General features: G+C 55.0%; 1 pseudogene; it reads right to left on the minus strand.

Moving 5' to 3' along the window:
* Positions 1-1,780: 1,780 nt before the first annotated feature.
* LOC129017550 (nitric oxide synthase, inducible-like) lies at positions 1,781-15,544 on the minus strand (annotated as a pseudogene).
* Positions 15,545-23,007: the final 7,463 nt, after the last annotated feature.

The raw sequence follows: 23,007 nt of genomic DNA on the forward strand, positions 1-23,007 counted from the left end.
CAAGAACCCAGTTCCTCAGGCCCCAGTGTAGTATTCGCAGCCGGTGGCACCAGAAGCAACTGGGAGCTTGTTGGAAACGCGGCATCCCGCGCACTGCCCCCCAGCCCCGCGACACACACACCTACCTGAGAGATCAGAGCCTTCGTTTTCACAACACCCCAGGTGAGACACACACATTAAAGCTGAGAAGCCGGCCAGGCACGGTGGCTCACGCCTGTAATCCCAGCACTTTGGGAGGCTAAGGCAGGCAGATCACCTGAAGTCCAGAGTTTGCAACCAGCCTGGCTAACATGACAAAACCCCGTCTCTACTAAAAATAATCATAATAAAAAAAATTAGACAAGCGTGGTGGCGGGCACCTGTAATCCCAGCTACTCGGGAGGCTGAGGGGGGAGAATCGCTTGAACCCAGGAGGCAGATGTTGCACTGAGTCAATAACGCGCCATTGCACTCCAGCCTGGGTGACAAGAGTGAAATTCCGTCTCAAAATTAAAAACAAAACAAAACAACAACAACAACAACAAAAAACAAACCTGAGAAGTCCTGGTCTGGGAGCGGACTCCTGGCCTTGTTGCTGAGATGCACGGCTGTTGCACAGGGCACAGAGATTTTCTGGAGCCTGAGGTTGGCACTGCACCTTCTCCTGCCACCTGAGACTCTGCTGCTAGAAGAGGGAGGGGAGAGAGAGGGGCGAAGTCGGCCAGGGCGGCCAGGAGGCAGACGCCAAACCCAAGCTGGGAGCCGTGTGTTGCCAGGACCCCAGTGTCCCCGCTGAGCTCCTTCCTTGGTTCTGACCAGGAGAAGGAAATGGGGCTCAGTCTCTTAAGAAGCCTTCCTTGGCCAGCTCCAAACCCAGGAGGGTCCCTAATCCCTCGGACGAGGATGCTGTGGCCCACACTTGCCTCGACATGTTGCCTTCCCAGCGGCCACATCCATATGAGACAAACTCACATGGGACAGGTGGCCCCAGAGCAAAACGCTTTCTAAGACAGTGTCTAAGAAGAAGCTCAAGGCCTTCCCGGAAGTGCTGGCTTCATGAGAGAATCCCACCCTCGCCAGACCCCATGTCAGATCCTTTGTGTGGGAGGCAGGCCTGCTCCCCCTGCCCTACCACAGGTCTTTGGACCAGCACGAAGCTCCATCTGCTGCTGTCACACCTGGCAGCCATTTCAGAGAAGCCATGGCCTACCTGGGGTGTCCCTCTGTGGGGGATCTGTCCAGGCTGCGACACCCACCAGCTCCCCACTCTGTATAACTGAGGGCCACATTCCCTACAAAACAGCCTCCAACCGCACCCCCCCAACACACATACAGTGTGATTAAAGTAAAATTCAATTCATGTAAATATCTCCATCAAGGAATCATACAGGGAAGACCCAAGTGGCTGTTGGGAACAGACTGGGTGTTAGTTTTTTAAACAGATGCATAAATAACTGTACACAAGGCAGTTAAATACGCAGTGGTGCGACAGCACCTCCTGGTGGTCACTTGAAGTGGTGCACTCAGCGCGGGTTCCATCTTTCACCCATTTGCCAGGTCTGGCATTGAAGATTTCGTCTCCAAGGGACCAGGAAGGCCCCAGCTTGAGAGAGGAGGCTCCAATCAATCCAGGGTGCTACTTGGGAGGAGGTCAAGTAAAGGGCTTGATGGGGAACGAAGTGAAAAAATAAGATGTGAGGCTGGGGGATATCACTTTCCTCCATCTCCCCAGGCCCTGTGACCTCTGATAATGCAGAGCTGGCTCCATGGTTAAGTTCTGTGCCGGCAGCTTTAACCCCTCCTATGGGCCATCAGAGCGCTGACATCTCCAGGCTCCTGGGCTGCACTGCCGCCTTGTCCGCTTGTAGGGAAATACAGCACCAAAGATATTTTCATGATAGCACTTCTGGCTCTTTTAGGTGGAAACAGAGACCAAAGTGTCAAGTCCAGGCTGGCATGAGCCCCTGAGGCTGCCCAGCTTCCCTATCGCATGGACCTCCATGAGCCATCTGTCTTCCCAACTGTCAAACTAACACTGTGCTTGAATCTGGTTTAGACTCTAACGGCCCTCAGCACCTGATCTGGTGTGGGCCCGCTAACCATCTCCAAAGCTTTACTTGGCATTCCCATTTCCTGCTCAGTGCTCATCCCCCACCCAAGATGCTCCAGGAAGTGTGAGCTCTGAGATAAATACGTTTGGGAAATGCTACGTCATTTCTTTCCTCCCAGCCTTGAAGGGTCCCGATGCATAGCAGCACGTTGAAGTCTCCCAGAAGTCTTGTAGTAAAGCAAAATGTTTGCCTTGGCTTAACTAAGCATGTCTCAGGCTATTCAACCTTGGAAACTTTTTGATGCCAAGTACCTACCGACCCATTCAACACATTTGGGGAAATGCCTGTCATCTCCTCACTGTTCTTCAAACACACCAGCTTAACTCCCACCCCCGGGGCCTTTGTACCTGCTGCCCCTCCAGAACAGCCCAGAGTGTTTCCTTCAGTGTCCACAGGGCTCCTCCTCACCATCTCAGGTTTATTCTCAGATGCCGCCTTCCAGCTCTGCCTTCCCTGGCCACCCTATTTAAAATTACACTCCCCAGCATTCCCTGGGCTGTTTCCTGCTGTTTTTCTCTGAAGCACTACACCTCTTCCTTGTTTGGGTTTGTCAGCCCCAGTGGAATGTAAAGAATTTTTGCCTGATTCATTTACTGCTCTACCCCTAGCACATAGTAGGTGCTCAATAAATGTTCGGTTGAACGTATGAATGTGTCTTACAGAGAGTATGGAAGTGACAATCACAGGGTTTGGTACCAGAGAGAGGCAGACTGAACTCTAGGCTTTCATATTCACTGCTGTGGTCCCCGTAGGCCCCCTTCCCTCTGCAAAATGGGGTGCCTCCCTCATAAAATCCTCGGCAGCACTGAACAAAATGTCACAGCAGAATCCTTGGCAAGCAGTATGCCCAGTGAAAACCCTTGATAAATATCACTACTATCATCATCAATAAAATGCAAGCCCTTCCTGCTGGGGGGATGAGGGTGAGCAGACACCAGCCTGGGTGTAAATAAGAAGTGTGAGGTTCACACGAGGCTGACCGGGGCAGCCTTGCTCTCCCCTGTGTTCACAGCCTTGCTTTGGCCACACAGATACTTTCTGAAAGGGGGGTTTGGGGAGAGGCCAGGGAGACTCTCTGCCCCCATTCCACAGATGGAAAAATGGAACACTTTCACCCGACTTCTCAAAGCTGCCAACCAGTCCAGGATGTGCAGTAGGGCCTTCTGACAGCCCACCCAGCTGAGATCTCGGCCACTGCTAAGATTCTCTTGGGGCCCAGAACTTTTCTGGGCCTGACTCCCCTGGGTCTACCTGCCACCCCTAGTCCTGGCTCCAAAGGCCTGTGGCCTTGGCCGGCACCTTCAGCCCACACACCCACTATTATACCTTGAGCTGAAATAAATAGTCCTTGACCTGCTCCTCATTCAACTTCAGCTTGGCAGCCACCAGCTGCTTCAGTGTGCGGGCCACATCCCAGGCCATGCGCACATCCCCGCAAACATAGAGGTGGCCCGGCTCCTCGTGGAGCACACAGAGCACCTCGCCGGCCAGCTGCTGCCGCAGGATGTTCTGAACATAGACCTGAAACCAGAGGAAGTGGTGGGTTCAGTCCCCAGCTGCTGGGGACAAGGCTTGCAGGCAGGCCTGCTGGCCTCAGGGAGGTGGGGAGAGGGCACTAAGGGGTGAGGAGTGAGTCCCCTCCCAGCCAGGACCTTGCATGGGGCCAGGCTTAGGATGAGGTGCACAGATGCCCCTGTGGCTCAACTGGGATTAGAGAGATAAATGCTGGACACAGTCCTGCCCTCGAGGGGTTGACCATCCAGTGGGGACCCCAGACTGTCTCTGAATTTGCCATGCCTCAAAGAAGCATCAATGAAGCCAGTCCCCCTGCCTAGGGCTCTGTCTATACTCTGGAAAATGTAGCCTCTCAATGCAGACTGTCCATCAGGTCCCTGCAGGGTACGGATCCTGGGCTTCCCAGTTAGAAGGTCCAGGAGTCAGTCGGGGACTCTCTGCTCCTGCTCCACACAGGATGCCCAGTGGCCCCAGCACTGGGCACAGAGCACTGGACCCGAGAGGTGCCCTGATGGGACAAATGTGTGAGGACCGAGAGTCTGTTCTGACACCTCCGGCTCAGGAGACAACGCGGCCCTGGGGGCAGCAGAGCCCGTCTGAGGGCCGTGGTGGAAGCGTCGGCCGCCCTCCAGTCTTGCTGGGCTTGAGCATAGCCAGCCTGGATCACCTCTCCCTGGGCAGTCGCATGTCCCAGGGGGCCTGCTGGGGACCTTCAGCAGGCTGAGCTCTGGGCTTAACCCATGTGTGATCTAGGTAGTCCTGAACCTCTCCGGGCCTGTCGCTTATGCTGTATGAGAGGGCGTAACACTCTTCGTAGCATCACTCTGATGGTTGTGAACTACCCGCATTTTAGAGCTCAAGAGCTGAAGGCTCAGGGAGGCGACGGGCCCGTGGGGACCCAGGGCTCATACTGAAGCCTGTGTGTGTAATGCTTCACCAGCTTTTAGGCTGCATTTACCTTAGCTTGCCAGGCAGGCGGGAATAGGCGTGTGCACCGCATGCAGCACCTGCTTCCGGGTTATCTCCAGCATTTCCTCCCGGTAGGTGGCGGTCCTCATCTGGGCGGCGGCACCAGAAGACCAGGGTCCTGCGGCCTTCCAGCACTACTGCCAGAAGTCCCGGGCTGTTGTTACCAAGTTGACCACCAGAGGGCGCAACGGCTCCAAGCCCGACTGGAATTCTCACTTAACTCCCACAAGTATCCTAGCTAGTTAATAGCATTATCCCCATCATCCATAGTCACACAACTGAAAATGCAGATGCAGGATTCCCTCAGCCCATCGGAGGTCAAAAGCAGGGACTTTCCCATTGCCCCCACTACCAGGAGAGGGAGCCCCGGCTCCGGTGCCGGAGACGTGAAAGCGGCCATTCTAACCCACAGAGGCCCGCACAGGGAGGCAAACTTGGGAGGTCTTCCCTCCAGAGAGGTCCAGGAACCGTTCGTGGGGCTGCGGTTCTGCTTCTAGGCAGGCGCTGCCCCTAGTGCCCCTCCCACCTGGGAAGCCTCCAGCCTTACCCTTGCGCTGGGAGTCACGGAGCCGCTCCTGCCAGAAACTGCGGAAGGGAGCGATACCTGTGCCAGGCCTGACAAGGATGCAAGGATGGGAGGGGTCCTCGGGGAGGTGGAAGCCGCTGGCACTGAAGAGGACAGGAGAAGAGGGGGCCAGTCCTCAGACACCCCAGGCCCACGCACACACAGGATGGCTGAGGAGCTGGGCCTGTGGGAGGCGGTCGTGAGGGGGTGGAGAGGACAATAAGCTCCTGTTTGATTTCCCACGTCCTGCAGGCTGCTTCGCTTCTGTCCAGCCACCAGCACCTCCCCCAGGTCCTTCTGAAAAAGGGCCAAGCTCACTGGACTCTGGGCCCCTCCAGCACTGCTGTCATCGCTGTCCCTGCTAGAGACAGGCACACCAGTGTGACCCCAGTGTCTTCTTTATGGGCCACGGGGCCCCCGAGCGGCACCTAAACCCCAGATCCCTCCCTTTCCTCCCGGAACCCCCAGGGGTCGGCGGCCCCACAGGGGACAGAGTGGAAGGGGTGCTTACTTCCGCACAAAGAAAGACACTGGGTTTTGAGGCTTCAGTTGTTGAGCCATGTGCTGCAGACGCCGTGGTGCAGGGGACCCTGGCCATCTGCAACGATACCACAAAGTGACCAACGTCCCCCACTGCCCATGCGCAAACTGTACCAGCTGCCCCGCCCACACCACGGCCTCCTTGGACGCCCCCACTCAGGCACTCTCAGGACTCAATGAGCAGCTGTTTGTTCTGGTTCTGAGATTCACCCTCTATGAGCCCAGAGCTGAGGAAGGTTGAAAGGGACTTAGAGAGGCTGCAAGTTGTTCCATCTGCCCAAGCAGAAACTGAGTTCGGAGTGGAAAAGTGACTTGGACAAGGTCACTCGGGTCACGGTGGAATCAGGTGGACAGCTCAGGTTCCCTGACTCCTACTCCAGTGATCCTTCCAAAGAGTTTCTCCAGGAACACTCCCAGCTCACCACTGAGCTCCACTGACAGCAGCATGAAGTGACCCCTCAGGGTGGCTACTGCTGTGTGTGCTCGTGAGCATGGCCCTTGCTGGTAGCAACCCTGGGTGGTGGATGAGCTCCGCGCATTTCAGCCTGCTCTGGCACCTCGCTTTCCTCCTCAGCGGCCCCTCCCAGGCTTGTAGAAACCCAGGAGGTTTCTCTGGGTTCTGTTCCCCTTACAATGGCCCAGCACTTGAAGGAGGCCTCCAACCAACTGCAGAGGTCCCCCTGGTTTTCCTCGGGATTACATTTTGCTCTCACAAGACATGTAGGCCTCTCCTCTCCTGGTCTGGGTGGGTGTTCTCTAGCAGGGCAAACAGAGTCTCTGGCCAGTTTTTAGAAACTGTGTTTGTGCTTCCTAGAGGACAGAGGACTCAGAAGTGTGGGCAGCTCCCAGCTTTGCCCACCCAGGCAACGCTCAGTTACAGAGGGCAGGGCAGGGGCCAGCGGCCAGTGGTGGAGCTGAAACCACCTGGACGAGATGTTGGCCTCCCGCTCTATGGCAGCATCACCCCGCCCCCTGCCACCCTGGCCCACTTCCCTTCCCTCAGTGACCCTGACCTTTCCTTCTTGGCTTCAGCACAGTGAGAATCATCTAATTATTTCTATGTCTATCTCTCCACTGCTGCCTCTAGATGCTCCCTGAGGGCAAGGCTGATGTCTGCTGTATTTCCACACCCACCCCAGTGCCGGGCACATGGAGGTGTGAAATAAACCATCACTGAATGAGCTCAGTAAGTGAATGAACAATCAATGCAGAATCTCCCCTGCGTTCAGGCTGCACGACCAGGAAGACTAAGAACCACTGGCCTCCCACCAAGCATTGGGTGTTCTCCACGTCTGATCTCATTAAATTGTCCCAAGAGTAGTGGGACAGTGGAGTGGTGGAGGACTTGGACTCAGCAGTTAGACTAACCAGGTCCGAATCTCTGCTCTCCACTTACTAACAGTGTGACTTTCTGTGCCACCTGTAAAATGCACACAGGGCCTACCCCACAATGTAAGTGATCATATACATACAGAAGGCTTGGTTTAGTGTCTGATTCCTAGAGATGTCTCCCACACGCCTCCTATTACGGTTAACAACTCTGGGTGGTGGGTGTTCCCTCCCTCCTTGAACTGATGAGGGAGCTGAGGCCGAGTTGATGAACAGTTGCCCAATAAGGGGCGGAGCATGGCTGCTCCAGATCCTCCTCCCTTGGCTCACTTCGGGTGTGGTACATGAGCACGGCCACAGTCAGGTGGATCTCCATGGGCTTGTGATCCCGGGAGGAGCTGATGGAGTAGAACCTGGGCTTCGGAATGGGGAGCTGGGAGAGCAGGAAGCCAGCAGACACCTGCAGGGACGGAAACTCCTCCAGCACCTCCAGGAATGTGAGGCTGTTGGTGAACTTCCACTTGCTGTACTCTGAGGTTAAGTGGAGGGTGATGTGAGCGACTCAGGGCACCTGCCCCACTTTGGGGGAAAAGGCTTTCACAACCCAGTATTCATTCATTCATTCACTCACTCAACAAACAAGCCCATGTGCCAGGCACTGTCCAGGTGCTGAGACTACCAAGCTTGAGAAGAAATAGTTCCTGTCCTGGAGGAACTCAGTCCGGTACATTTATCTAACTTATGTGACCTCCACTGTCAGCAACTCGTGGGCAGGGGTCAAATTTTTGTTGCAATTTAATTTGGGGCAAGGCTTGGAACCAATCAGACCTGGGTTTAAATCTTGGCTGGGTGTCCTCACTAGCTGTGGAATCTCATCCCAATTACTTAACCTTTGTGAAACAAGGATAGTATTGCCTGCCTTGTGGGGATGTTTTGGGAATTAAATGAGAAAGCATGTGCCAAGTTAGTACATTGCAGCCACAAAATAATGGTGGTGGAGGTAGTTGGGATCGAGATAATTAGCTATAATGATGACAATAATAATGATAACCAGTGCCTTTTGCAGACTTGGAACCAGACAGTTGCAGGTGAGTTAATGCATTCTCTCATTAACTTATTAATTCACCTCTCCATCTGTTACTCTGCCCATTATGCCCATGTATGCATTCATCCACACCATCCATCCCCCAATACATCTTAAGTGAAAAGTTTAATTCTAGTTTTGGGGAAAGCAAAGATGGATAAGGACAGCTCCCCTTTCTAGCTAATGTTCAAGGCAATGCACTTTGTTTGCATCCTGCAGACACTTGGAAAAACTCAGTTTACTCAACATAGTTGTGTTGAGTGACATGGGACTGTGGATGGTGCCTGGCTTCCCACCAGCCTTTGACAAGTCTCACTTTGGGAACCTGGTGTGGATCTCTCTCAGGAGTTAAAGACCAGGTCTGGGCTCTGGCTCCCCACATGCTGGGACCCCCCACATATCCCCACTGCCCACCAGCCCTGATCTTCACCTGACACAGGGCCTCCAGCCTCTGTCTCTCAGTCGCTTCTGCAGCCACCTGGGCCAGCTTTTGGAGCAGCAGCTGGGTTGGGAGGGTGGTGATGTCCAGGAAGTAGGTGAGGGCCTGGTTGAGTGAGCAGGGGGCAGCCTCTTGCCACTGACCCAGTAGCTGCCCGGATGGGGAAGGAAGGTGTCAAGATAGAAAAGAGGCCCCATTTGGGATTCTCAGTAGGTAGCGAGGCCCCCAGGACAGACACCCCCTATTCTCCAGCTGCAGGGGAAAGGAGGCTCCAAAGACCTGGCTCTAAGAGCAAAAGGCAGGAAGAAGGTGGCACACAGAGAAAGGACTGCCAGGGAAGGCTGATCACCAGCCCCCCAAGGGGCACTAAGTTGGCGTGGTCCTGATGAACTAACCATGTCCTTCTCTGGCCCAGACCTGAACTTTAGCAAGACACTCACCAGTGATCTACAGACTCACAATGACTAAATCCACCAAAGACTAATGGATACCTCACAGGCCAGTTGTTCACTTAGAGAAAAGCCCATGACTGCAGTCCCTTGGGTGCTGTACCAAGAGGTGCTGGGTGAGCAGAAGATGAGCCCAAAGGGAAGTCCCAGGGGGCAGCATGCAGGGCAGTCACAGCACGGACCCTGGGGCCGGAAGACACGGGTTCAAACCCTGGCTCCCCACTTCCGAGGTGACTAAAGCCTCTGGGCCTTGGGTTCCCTCCCTGTGAAACAGATCTGATACCACAACCTCTCTTGCTGGGTTGGCATGAGCGCTGAATGAAATTGTGCACATATAGTTGGTGCTGTGGCCAGGTGTGGTGGCTCACACCTGTAATCCCAGCACTTTGGGAGGCTGAGGCGGGTGGATCACGAGGTCAGGCATTCAAGACCAGCCTGGCTAACACAGGAAACCCCGTCTCTACTAATAATACAAAAACTGGCTGGGCGTGGTGGTGGGCACCTGTAATCCCAGCTACTTGGCAGGCTGAGGCAGGAGAATCACTTGAACCTGGGAGGCAGAGGTTGCAGTGAGCCAAGATCATGTCACTGCACTGCAGCCTAGGCGACAGTGCAAGACTGTGTCCAACAACAACAACAAAAAAAGTTGGTGCTGTGCCTGGTAAACATGCTCCCTAAATATTAGGTAAAAATATGAGTATGAAGTTATTTCCTCTGGACCAGCATCCTGATGAACCACATCCATCACCCTGCAGTCATAAGGACATCTGTCTCCTCATCCTCACTTTCTCCTAGATGGTGGGGGACACTACCAGGCTCTGCCTCTCTGATCCCACTTTTTTTTTTTTTTTTTTTTTGAGATGGCGTCTTTGTCACCCAGGCTGGAATGCAGTGGAGCAATCTCAGCTCATTGCAACCTCCTCCCCCCGGCTTCAAGCGATTCTCGTGCCTCAGCCTCCCGAGGGGCTGGGATTACAGGTGTGCACCACCATGCCCAACTAATTTATTTTGTATTTTTAGTAAAGATGGGGTTTCACCATGTTGGCCAGGCTGGTCTTGAACTCTTGACCTCAAGTGATCCACCTGTTTTGGCTTCCCAAAATACTGGGAATACAGGCGTGAACCACCACGCCCAGCTGATCCCACTTTCTGACTTTGGCCACTGCATTGAGGGGGATACACTGGCGGTGTCGTTATCACTGGGGAAACTAAGGCCAGGGAGCCATGCCTATGGCTGGGGCTGTTTCCACAGCTGCTTTCACATAAGATTTTGGCAGCCCACCCTCTCAGCAGGAAGGACAGGGATGACAGTCACTTGCAGGCCCAGGCTCAGCCAGCCCCTCAGCCAGATGGGGTGGCCGGAGGATGCCAGGCAGCACTGGCTCCCCGGCCCAGGGCTCACTGCTCTCATCCAGAGCCCCCAGGTGCCCTGTCTGGTGGGGTGTGGGGCCATCCACCACTTGCTCCAGCATGCCTTGGACCAGGGCCAGCTGATTGCCTGGGCAAATCCCAAGGTGTTCCCCCGGCAGGTAGTTCAGGCCTTGGCCCTCCTCACAAGAGAATTCCACCAGGATGGTGGTGTGGCTGGGAAAGGAAATAGAAGCCTCAGGTGGGCCAGGCACCATGGCTCATGCCTGTAATCCTAGCACTTTGGGAGGCCAAGGTGGGTGGATCACCTGAGGTCAGGAGTTCAAAACCAGACTGGCCAACATGGTGAAAGCCCTTCTCTACTAAAAATACAAAAATTAGCTGGGCGTGGTGGCAGGCACCTCTAATCCCAGCTACTCGGGAGGCTGAGGCAGGAGAATGGCTTGAGCCTGGGAGGCAGAGGTTGCAGTGAGCCGAGATCATGCCACTGCACTCCAGCCTAGGCAACTGAGTGAGACTCCATCTCAAAACATAAAAATAAAAAAAGAAGCCTCAGGTGATGTTGCAGGATTTCCTCCAGGGCTCCCCGATGGGCAGGCAAGATTCCCCAGGGAATGTGCCCTCCTTTCACTTTCCTGGCTGGTTCCACAAGCCTGGGCTGCCACCCTGAGCTTGGGAAGCATCCCCACAGCCAGGGGTGCTTGAGAGGGCCCCAGGAGCTTCCCTCTGGGGAGGAGAGGGGCTCACCCCTTCCCAGCAGCTCTCTGAGCCCCCTGAGCACTTGGCCACAGCCTCTGCCTGGAGAAAGCATCCCTCTTGGAGATAATGGACATCAGAAGAAACCTTTCCTTGTCACCAGGACAAACGCTGTTATTAGAACCAAGGCCAATTTTCCTAATGCATGTGGGGAGGACAGCACAGATCAATGAAACCTGCAGATAATCCACAAGGCTTGTTTCCCAGAGTTGGGAAATTTCCTTCCCTCCCAACACTTTTCCTGAAAGTTCTTAAGAATGAGTCAAACAGTTTAAGTCTCTCTTGCACTCTCCTTTTAGTGAAAGAGTTCAATGAGGAAGGAGAGGAAGTGGAACAGATGCTTACAGTCCAAGCTGGAAAAGTGGCCCGTGGTTAACCAAGAGTAGATGTAAAAGCACAGGTGGCCGCAGGTTACCAGGTGAGCCGGTCCTACCGATGGCATGGCTGCTAATGCCAGCAGATGCTCCTCTCCTCTCCCTTCAAAGACTGACTTCTTCTGGTCTTTCGTTCGTTAAAATAAAATCAGTAGAGCATCACCCGAGAAGCCCTGCACTTTCCCCTACCTGGATGTTGGACTCTGTAGATTCTGCCGAGATTTGAGCCTCATGGTGAACACGTTCTTCGCTTGCATGCCGCTGAGGGCTGTGGAGGACACAGAGATGGTGAAACGGCAAAATGGCTCTTGAGCATGGGTGGCAGAAGCCCCCACATGTCTGAGTCAGTGACACCAGGACACTACCCTTGGGGCATCCTGCTGAGGTGGCCGTTGGGGTTTTCTTTCCTTTCCTTTTATTCCACTGTTTCTGAATCACAAATAAAGGTCCTTGGTCTCATACAGGGCAGCTGGGTTGCTTCTAGGTGTTGGGAAATTCAATTTAGGAACCTAAAATGGAAAGACCCAGGACATCTCCATAGCTTGGGATCCACAGGAGAGCATCATTGACATTGGGGATATCTTAAACATGTAGAAACCCTCAGGACTATTTAATCAGGGCACAGAGCACAAAACCCGGGGGTGCAGAGTGGAGAGTTCACCACTACAGCCTGGAATCGCCTCTGTGATGCCTTCTTCATGACCCTTGGCTGCCTTTGTGGCTAGAATGTTGGCGCTCAGATCCCAACGTGGCCACAGGCTAGCGGCTTGCTTCACCTCCCTGAACTGCAATTTCTCCATCTGTGCCTTTCTCCCAGGAGGAGTGTCCAGGCTCACTTAGCCCATGTGGGCTAGGAGCCCTGGAGAGTGCCCGGCACTCAGTGGGCCCTCGGCGGATGCTGTCCCCTTCTCTCTCCACCACCCTCCTGGGGCTCCCTCCTGAAACAGCCTCCCTCAGCACCTTGAGTCTTGTACCCTAACAGGCTCTTGCATGCAGTGAGAGGGAGGCCCCCAGGCCAGCTGTCTCTGTTCAGAAGGACTTGGGGGTCTCCTTGACCATGGGTTCAGGGCTCAGACCCCAACACAAATAAGCCCCGTGTGCTGCAGAGAAGCAGGTCCCTTAGCTGAGGTCCAAAGGCTGTGAGTCCTGCACAAGCCTGAAGTGGTGCGGGTCCCAGGTCACACTGGAGGTGTAGAGCTTGGGGATCTGAATGTGCTGTTTGCCTCAGACATCAAACGTTTCACAGGCTGCCTGGAAGAAGGTGGAGCAGATGGGGGTTAATGGTCAGCAGCAGCAGCATCCCCACCACTGGGGCTACCACTTTTTAGGCCCTTACCATGGGCCAAACACTAAGCCATATGCTTCATGTAACTTCTAAGCACACTTAGCTGATAGGGTGGCAGCAAGGACTCAAAGAGGTGTCTGGGCTTGGCACATAGTAGCTATTGCTACTATTTTGAATGTTGTTTTGCCTTTGTTTTTGTTTTGAGACAGGGTATTGCTCTGTCACTCAGGCTGGAGTACAGTGGTGTCATCATAGCTCACTGAAGTCTCAGCCTCCCTGGGTTCAAGCAATCCTCCCACCTCAGCCTCCCAAGTAGCTGAGACTACAGATGTGCACCACTAAGCTCAGCCAATTTTTTGTATTTTCAGTAGAGGCTGGTTTTGCCATGTTGCCCAGGCTGGTTTCAAATTCTGGAGCTCACGCGATCTGCCCACCTCAGCCTCACAAATTGCTGGGATGACAGGCATGCGCCACTGTGTCTGGCCATTATGAATGCCAATATTGACATGATCTTGTTGTATCCTCATGCCCACACTGGGAGAGGTCTGATCGTTCCCTTTTCCTATTGTGGAACCACATGGAGGAGGCCCGGGCTTTGGAACCAAGCCTGCCCCAGTGCAAGCTGATGCTCCTAAGCACCACCACTGAGTGACGCTCTGCATGAGTGATGAGTTCCCTAAATAACTGGGGCCAACCATAGCAGTAAAGAGCTATGGAGATACTGAGTGGATCCAAAGTGGATCCGCCACTGTGTGGTGCCTATCCCCAGGCTCTCTATGGCTGCGAGACTGAAACAGACACAGTAGTTAAGAGGTGACCTAGGTAGTCAGTAGGGGAAAGACCTTAAACTAGAAGCTCCCTAAGGGCAGGGGGGTATCTGTGCCACCTTTTCCCCCAGAGTTTTGTGCACAGTGTGGAGCTTTTCTAGGGGGCTGAGGGAGAGCAGCAGTGACCTAAGCCCTCAGGCCTGTGGCCCTGACTCATGCCTGGGACCACATCTATAGGACCAGGGGCAGAGGTCATGGCACCTGGGACGCCCAGCACAGATGTCCTAGGCATGAATGCACCCTGTCATGTCCCTGCTGTGGAGCAGCTCTGGCTGGGAACCGACCTTGAATGTTTGCATGGCCCAGCTGCAGAAGACATCCTCTGCCCACTGAGCTCATCCTCTTCCCCCATCGGGGTGAGCTGAGAGGCCCCCAGGTGGGACAGCTTCTGGGTGAGGTCATGAGCAAAGGCACAGAACTGAGGGTACTTGCTGGAGCTGAGGCCAAACATGACATACCTGCCCGAGGAAACACACAGACTCATGTCCCATGCAAGCAGCACCTGGCACCCAGCACCCAGCACCAACAGCCTGGAGGGCCAGCCCCAGACTCTCCCCATCCAGCTGGAGCATGGATCTGCAGCCCCTTCTAGTCCTCCCAACCCCTGAGCCTTGTCACCAACTCCCATGACCACCCCATGCTTGGCCTGCAGACCTGTGAGAGGGACTTGGTTTCTGTGGCTTTACCCGTGACACACTCCAAGGGCAAACCTCTGGCCCAGGGTCCCTCTGTGCCTGGTCAGCTCTGAGAAGACCCCGTATGCGCACCCAGTTGCATCCCCTGAGCCAGACTTTGGGTCCTCAGGGCAAGGTCAGAAGGTGCAGGAGGAGGGAAAAAGGTTTATCTGAATTTGTTGGTGAGCTCTTTCAGCATGAAGAGGGATTTCTTCAGTTTCTAGAAAGAGAGGAAACGACAGAGTTCTCAGGCCAGGATGAAAAAAAACACTGCTTTTTCCATTCCTCTGGAAAACTGGCCATAGCTGGCAGGAGATGGCTCCTGGCCCACAATGGGAGTTGGTTTACATATGGGGCCACCTGGGCAAGGACCTGGTTGTCAGGTGAGAATTTTAGCTTGTCTCTCACTCCAGCTAAAATGTAGCAACTCGTGTGGGCCCTGTCCCTTGGTGGGAGACCCAGAACAGCCTGGCCCCCTCCCATCCAGCCCTGGGCATCTCTGGAGGGCCTCCTAATAGGCCGTGATTCTGTCTTCTTGTTTGGAACCTGGTAGAAGCAACAACAATTGATCCTACAGTCTCTGCAATAAGGCTGGCTTTCCAGGAAGCCAAGATGATTCCAGGAGGTATGTGACCCAGCAGAACTAGCGTCAAATCCCATGGTGACTATTTACTCCCTTTTCCATAATTTATTTTTTAGTTATTCCCCTTCAATTACATTTTCATTCTTTTGAGCACTGGAGAGACAGTCTTGAGTTGGTGCTAATAGACCTTTAATACCTCTCTCATTGCCTAGTACTCTTTTTAAAAAACAAAGAAAGAGCAGGCCTTGGCCAGGGAATAGTATCTAGCTAAAATTCATTAACTTCATTTGGTTTTCATTGAATTTATGTTTTGCTGCTTTCCATTTGTGAGAGTGATGCAAGTTTCCTTTAAACATGAATTTATAAATACAAACAGGTAGGCCATTCACAGAAATATATTAAATATATCATAGGAAAGGTGGCACTCCCATATGGCAATAATTATTATGGAGGCCGGCAAATGACCTGAGTGACCCAGATGGCCTGCACACTGACTCCCAAATGCCCTCTGTAGGACCTGCTGCATTCCCCAGACCCTTTCCTGGGTCCTCCCACACCCTACCACCCCCTAGACCAGCCAGACCTCAGGCCACCCACCTCTCCGTTGCTGGGGCAGTCTCCATTCCAAAATGTGCTGGTCTCCACCAGCAACAGCTGTACCTCCTCCAGGCAGCTCTTCTAGCCTGTACTTGTCCATGCAGAGAACCTGGATGGTACCCAGGTGGACATCAGTCCTCAGCTCCCAGTAGATGCTCTGGGCTTCCTCCCACAGCTCCCCCAGGCCAGGGCTTCTGTGCTCATCTGTCTCTTCCAGTGCCCGGCACAGGTGTGGCACGGAAGAGGTGAGTGAACAGATTTGAACACATCATCCTCGGTTCTCCTTCCATGCTCAAGCCCTGAAGGTAACCCATCAGGAAGCCCTGGATGCTCTGCCTCTAAAATACTGCCTATCCTATGTCCAAACTCCTCTCATCACATCCATTGCTATTTGCAATTTTGTGTGTGTGGAAATATTTCCACGAAATTGGAATGAGCTGGGCTGGGGAAATGTGCCCTCGCCTTGCTGTTCTATCCAGGCCCACCCAGCTGAGGATGGGGCACCTGCCACCACTCTCCTGGGAGTTCCGGACTCCTGGGAGCTGGCAGGTGAGGACCCAAGAGTGTTTTCAGTGACCTGGCTGACCTGGTCATCCATCAGTCCCACCTTAGCCTAGGCCTCTATGCAGCACAGACCACAGCTCATCCCATCGTGGCATTACACTGGCCTGTGCCCTGTCCTCGGGGTCATAACCGTCTCCCAGAAGCCGTGCAACCCTGGAAAACCCATCAACCTGTCTATCAGTCAGGTTCCTCCTCTGTGCACTAGCAATGGCATTGATGCCTGCTTTGCAGGGTGCTGGGAGGGGAGAAGGAGGTGTATGCTGGAGAGCTCCCCAAGGGCAAGGCCTGGTTCTGCGTCACTCACTGTCAGATCCTCAGAGCCCGGGGCTGTCCTAGCATGTGGCCACCATTCCCTAAGTATTGGATTTGCTTCATCAGTGCTGAAGGCAGGGGATAGAGCTTAGACAGACCCCCTGTGTCCTGTCTTCTTTATCTGCAGCTTACTCATTCTTGCCCCTTTCACACACACCCTGTAGAGCAGATGTTCACTGAGTTTGAACAAAATTCAGCTAGAGCAGCTGATGTATATTGAGGCCTGAGTTCACCTGCCTGGGTCTCTGAAGTCCTCGGAGTCTCTGTGTGGCCCCCGTGGTCTGACACTGAGGACACGCCTGTAGTCTGCTGATCCCAGAGGGAGGGGTGTGTGCTGCCTGGGGTGGGGAAGATGTCGGGGCATGGCAGGCGGCTCCTGGGACTGCCCCCCAGGGTTCAGAGAGGCTGAAGGCTTCCTGCCACACACCCTTATCCAGGGCTGTTGGGCCTGGGATACAGCCCCCTGTCAGAACTCAGGTGGGAGGGGCCTTGGTTGTCACCCAGCCCCCTTGCCACCTCACATGGGGACCTGCCTCCGCAGTGGGTGACTGGACCCAGATGTGGGTCACCCTCTGCCCTCCTGGGCTGCTCAGTCCATGCCAGGACTGACCTTTCCCACGCCTGGCTGAACTCTTGGCTCTGGCTCTGGGCCCGGGGTCCCTCCTGTGCCCTCTCCCTGAATGCTGTGGGGGTCAGGGACACCTGATTCCCTTGTCTCCCTGGCTCAAGGCTTGTCGTCCTGGCACCCTTAGAGGGATCTGCCGGAGTGAGGGGCCTCTGCTGCTCTCTGAGGCTGTGGGTGCTCTCAGGGAGGGGTGGGGGCTCCCACAAATGGGTCTGGCTCCTCCAGTGCCCTTGAGGGCCCTGTGAGGGGGAGAGCGGGCCACCATGGAAAGTTGGAGGGGGCTTGTTGTAGGCTCTTGCCCACATCCCCCTCCTGCACAGTATGTTCCATACACACGCACTGAGCACCTGCCTTGAGGAATGGTGGGCCTCCTGTACTTTCTTAGAGTCCAGGAGGAAGAGGAGAAAGAAAGGTGAAGAGGAAGACCCAGATAGTAGGATTGGGGGTCCTGGGCACTCCCCCAGTATTGACTGCCCCAGAGGGTGATTCAGGAGGGGACCTGGTACTGGAGCCCACCTGGGGGTGGCAGGTTCCCATGTTTCCTTGTTAGTTTCTTCATAGAGGCCCGAAGGTGTTTCAGAACAGGATCATTGTCCATGGCTCAGGTATGAAATAACTGGTCTCGAAAATGTGCCCACAGGCCAGACCTGGACGTCTTCATGAGGTGCTCTAGGGACAGGGTGGGCATCAGGCCAGGAGAGTTCCCTGGGAGAGGTCAGAGCCCACACCCCATGGCCACTTCAGTCTCCCACTGGGCGATGCTGGATCCTTTCATGGCCACTCCAGGGGTCCAGATATGCACAGAAGGCTGTGGCTGGGGGTTAGCCTGGGCAAAAAAGTGCTCACTACACTCCTGACTTTCATCTGGGTCATGTGGGGGATGGGCTTGGTGTCACTGTGCCCTGCCCAGCCCACCTGGACAGACCTCCCTCTGGGCCAGAACAGAGGATCATGAGAACAGTGTGAGGAAGCTGCCCTTGGGCCAGTCAGGGTCTGACCCCAGCGCTCCCCAGGCCCCACTGGCCACACGTGGACTTACTCCTCTGAATCTTAAAGGCAATGTTTGTTATCGGCATCAGCACCTGTTCCCCTTTCAGCAAATACATGTCCCACAGGTGCAGGGTTATCCCAAGAGATATCTGTGGGGACAGCAGGCATGGGAGGACCTGGCCCTTCCAGGCTGGGGTTGGTGGCTCGAGCTGCGCCCATTGGGGCTTCAGTCTCCAGAGTCAGTGACCTTCCCCATGAGGGTCACCTGACCCCTCCAGGACACTGGGTCAGACAAGGTCTTGCAGCTCCTCATGGGGGGCACTCATTTCAGTGGGGATGTGGCTTCTGGAGACAGGGGCTTGCCCAGGGCTTGAGGCTTCCCTGAGCCCTCCCAAGTTGGGTCCTGGCCCAGTCTGCCCATGAGGCTGGGCCTGAGCCCCAGCCTCTGCCCTGGGATGACCCCTCTTGGGCAGAGGGTCTTGCTTGTGTGGCCTGCAGGGGCCCTCCTGGGCCTCGTGTGGGCTAGGGGCGAGCCAAACCCCTGGGCTGGGGATGCAGGGCACTGCAGGGCAAGGAGAGTTCTAAACCAATGTGCAGAATCTCCTGGCCACTGCTCCAGCCCCTCCTGGAGTGACTCCTTCATCCTCCAAGTCTCCAGGGTGGCCCCTATGCAGCCAGCCTCTCCCTGATCCGTCAGCATCTGGCCACCCAGACCAGTTCTCAGTCCCTATGGTTTGGCCTTTTCCAGAGTGGCCTAGGAATGGGAATCCTATTGTGGTAGCTTATTGGGCCTGGCTTCTTTCCCTTAGCAAAACGCATCTAGGATCCACCCACGTTCATGTGGGCATCACTAGATCATTCCCTTTTCTCACTGAATCTTCTGCCATTTGAAGGCAGGACCACCCTTCCTTTCTGCATTCCCGTGTTGAAGGTCATTCCCATAGCCTCCATGTGTGAGTGTCAATGAATCAAGCAGTGAACATGGCATGCAGGTTTCATGTGGACACCAGTTTTCAAATCAGTGGGTTCAATATCAGTGACGCTTTGGGGACATGTGGTTCAAGTCCATTGAACTTTGTGAGCCACTACGCAACTGGCTGCCAAAGTGGCTGTGCCATGTGATGTTCCCAGCAGACCTGGATGAGAGTTTCCAGGACCCCATGCTCCCCAGCTTTTGGTGCTGTCAGTGTTGCCTGGGGAAGCTCATGGGCCCTCCATCCTGCTGCCCTCCCGTGGGTCCTACCATGGGTCCCTGTGGGTCAGGGAGAGCACTTTTCACCATTGTGCATGATTTTCTTTGCTGCTGTCTGTCTCCTCAGGATCCTCCTGGGTTCTGGCCCCACATGTTCCAGTCTGGCCCAGGGCTTGGAACCTGGGGGGTGCTCGGTCCATGGTACCAGCTGCTCCCTGGTACAGGAGAGCTCTTGGCAGCTCTGTCATCCCTCCTGGGTGACCCTGGCTTCTGCTCCAGGGAAGTCCCCATCCCTCTGGTTCACCCCATCTCCACTGGAACCCTGTGGCTCCCATAGGCTTTCTTGACTCCATATTGGTCCCTGAAGAACAGGTGGTTCCTTAATGTCTGGCTCATGTCCAGGTCGATCTGCTGGATGTGTCCAGAGGACTTCTTGTCCTTCTCCTTCATGACCTGTAGGGCAGGGCCAAGAGGAGGAAGCAGGCTCAGAATAGATGGAAGACTGCCCCAAATGGCAGTCAGCCCACAGTCAGCCCTTCTGGAAGGAAGGAAAGAAGAAAGATGTCCTTCTGCAGAAAGCTGCTTTTTGGCTTGTTTCTGAAGCCGGAGAGGGTCATGAGAGCTGAGTTCGTCTGTGGTGACCATGTCACCGTCTGTGCCCAGGATGTGCATCTGACCACCCCCCCCACCCCCAAAGCCTGGGCTTGATGTTCTCTCTAGCTGGAGACCTGGGCCCCTGACATGGCCTGGCCTGTTTGTTGTGCTCTGGCTGAGCATGCCTGGTATTTTCTGGGATTTTTTGCCTTGTTTTCCTGAATGTTCAGGAGGATTGACCACAGTTGGCCCTGGATGTTCATGGGAATGCCTTTATACACTCGCTCAATCAGCTGTGGGCAGAAAACAATCTGGTGTCACAGGCCACAGGGCAATCCCAGTGAGGACCAGAGCCCGAGGATTCTGGAAATCTTTGGTTTTGGCCCCATGATTCCTCAGTAGAGGTGAGGTCAAGCTGGTACAGGGTCTTCCTTCCCAGGATTGAAAGAGTGTGTGGGCACTGAGTCCTGAACACTGATATCTGGACCTTTTCCTTCTTTTGGGTCACCAGGAGGCATCCCTACTCTGAGCTCCAGGGGGCCCCAGCCCTAGATTCAGTTTCCCTCCCAGCAAGGTGATGCTTGCATGAATGGGCAGCAAAGCTGGCAACCAGGCCTGTGGTCCTCTGGGTGAGGACAGTGTGCCATTCGTCCTCTGAGAGGCTGATGGTGCCAGGCCACAGCCATGGGTGCCTGTCCCCTGTCTCTGCAGAGTGGTTCCGGGGGCCTCTCCCTCCACACATTACTTTTTTGCTGTTCTGATATGTCTCCCATTCTCCCAGCATTTCCATCCACTTGCTCTTTCATCTCATCTCCTGCCGCATTTGCTTTCAAATGAGGAATGTTGGAGTTAGCGGAGCTGCCAGGCTTCCTGGAGTGGCCCGTGGATGCTGGGTCTTGGGCTCTGAAGCCTTGGTGGGACCCAGCTGGAAGGAGCCAGGGAAGGAAAGACCCTAAGGGCTGAGGGCCTTTGAGCAAATAAGCACCAGTGGGCTTGCCTTGGGACCCCGGGACATGCCATCCTCAGGCCACAGACACACCAGTCATAGGTCAGGTCCCAGCCTCTAGGTGGGGTCCTAACACAAGTGGGCAGCCACCCCCATACCATGACTGTGGTTCTCACTTTGGAATTTCATCAAACTGCCAGTGATGAAACAACCTGGGGTCAGGTCCAGCAGGAACAGCTGCCCCTCCCAGTAACAGCGTGTTGCCCTCACCTGCCACTGCCCAGACCTGCTGCCTCCTCTGCCTCATCAACCACCCACCTCTCCCTCATCAACCACCCACTGAGTCCCCCTGTCCTGGGACCAGCCCCCGATGGATCAGGCTCTTACCTTCGCCTCCCAGGTAGTGATAAGGGGCAGCTCCATCTCACTGTAAGGGAACCCAGGCAGAGCTGAGGACTTGCAGAGGGTCTGGAGTTGTCCAGGTCAGGGAGTCAACCCCCAGAAAGGACTGGCTCTGTCCCATCCAGCTCAGGGCTCAGCCTGGGAGAAGGCACAGGGAAGGGAGGACAAGGGCCTTCCCATGGGGCTGACTCCCAGGAGGGGCCAGGACCTGGGAGAAGAGGGAGTACACAGCCAGCCTGGCGGGGGTTACTGGGGCCCCTGGTGTGGGGGGTGGTCAGGTTGCACAATGGGTCTGCCCCTCTTGGACTGGAGGTGGTGCTTTCTGCTGGAGCTGAGAAACGTCAGCCCTTGGATAGGATGGGGGCTACCCACTGTGGGTGACCAGGCCCTGACAGTAATCCCTCAGGGAGTGACCAGTCTAGGGGGTCTGGTCTGAGACCTGCCTGGTATACCCTGGCTGCACCAGGGGCCCATCCCACTTGAGAGTCCCAAGGCCCTTACAGCATCTGACTTCCCAGGGTCCACCTGCCTCTCCCTGCACCCAAGCCACACACACTGCATTTCAGAAATGGCATGGCTCATAAGCTCCCTCCCATCCTACCTACCCCGGGATCCTCTGTCTCTCCATCCTGTGATCCCTGAGGGATGGGCTCCTCTTACCTGGCCCCAGATCCCTTCCCAGCACCAGACCCAAGGTCATTAGCCACAAGCTCTGCTGCCTCCCTGGCTCTCCGTGAGATGCCCAGAATACGGCCCTGCCCATCTTCTCCTCCATTCCCCTAAGACCACAGCCCCTATGGTCCCCATGCCTTTCCCCCTTCACCATGGGGACAGTGAGGGCTGTAGCTCTAGGGAAATGGGGGAGAACAGGGGCAGGTGGGCCCTCAGAGACCTGCTGGACAACAACCCCGAGGCTGGGTCAGGCATCCCCTCACCCTGTGGCCACAACGCTTGGATCTCACTGGGGTTGTCTCCAAGTGAACAGGGCCAGACCCTCAGGCTGCCCCCCTCCTCTAGTGCTAACTTGGAGACAGAATTGCTGAGAGCCCAGGGCCCTGACCTAGACCCCTCTCCATTCCCACGCACTCCCTAGATGGGCCCTGCACCACTGGCCTAACAACAACCTCGGGCTGGACCTGCAGGGGAGCCAGGGAGGAGTTCTGATCCTGGAAAGGAGGTTGGCTCGACCTGGGGAGATATGTCCTGTGTCAGAAAGGTCTTTGTAAAAGCAAACCCATCCCTGAGCAGAGATAGGTGCTTTAGGGGCTGAGGGAAGCACAGAGGACTCACTGCAGAATCCCAAAGCGATCAATGTTGCCGTAGATTCCAACAGGCACAGGCCCCATGTCCTCTGGCAGACCAGCTCAGTGTCCCTGTAACTCAGAGGGAGCCTTGGTGAGGGGTCCAAGGTAAAGGGTGCAAGGGCCTTTGTGTATTGGCCACCCATCCCTGCCCTGTGCTCCTAGGGAGCCCAGGACCCTTTCACCAGGGTGCTCTGGAGGAGGCCTCCCCCCAGGGAGCAGACTGACCTCTACCTTCTCATGCTGCATAATGATGTCCCCTCACTCCTGCAAAGTATCTGCATCCTCTACCATGTCCATCCTGTGAGACAAAATTGTCTAAAGGTTACACTGTACCTGAGAGCTTCAGAGAACACCTGAACTTCTCCTGCCTGGTTCCCAGATGCTGCCTGGCTGCGTAACACCCATTCCACCACTGCACCCAGGTGAAAAGGGGCCAGACCCAGTGGCCCACACCTGCACAGGTCTCTGGAGTCTAAAGCCTCAAGCATGGGTGGGCATCTTCCTAAGGACTTGAGAACAGTGGGACCTGGACAGAGAGTCCCATTGTCCCCAAATGCCATGAAATGGGCACATATTTGGCCTGGCAGTTTCAATGGTGTCCACCTGCCAAGGGTGAAGGGCCCATGATGGGCTA

This window comes from Pongo pygmaeus, chromosome 19, assembly GCF_028885625.2.
Source record: "Pongo pygmaeus isolate AG05252 chromosome 19, NHGRI_mPonPyg2-v2.0_pri, whole genome shotgun sequence".
In the NCBI taxonomy this organism is placed as follows: domain Eukaryota; kingdom Metazoa; phylum Chordata; class Mammalia; order Primates; family Hominidae; genus Pongo; species Pongo pygmaeus.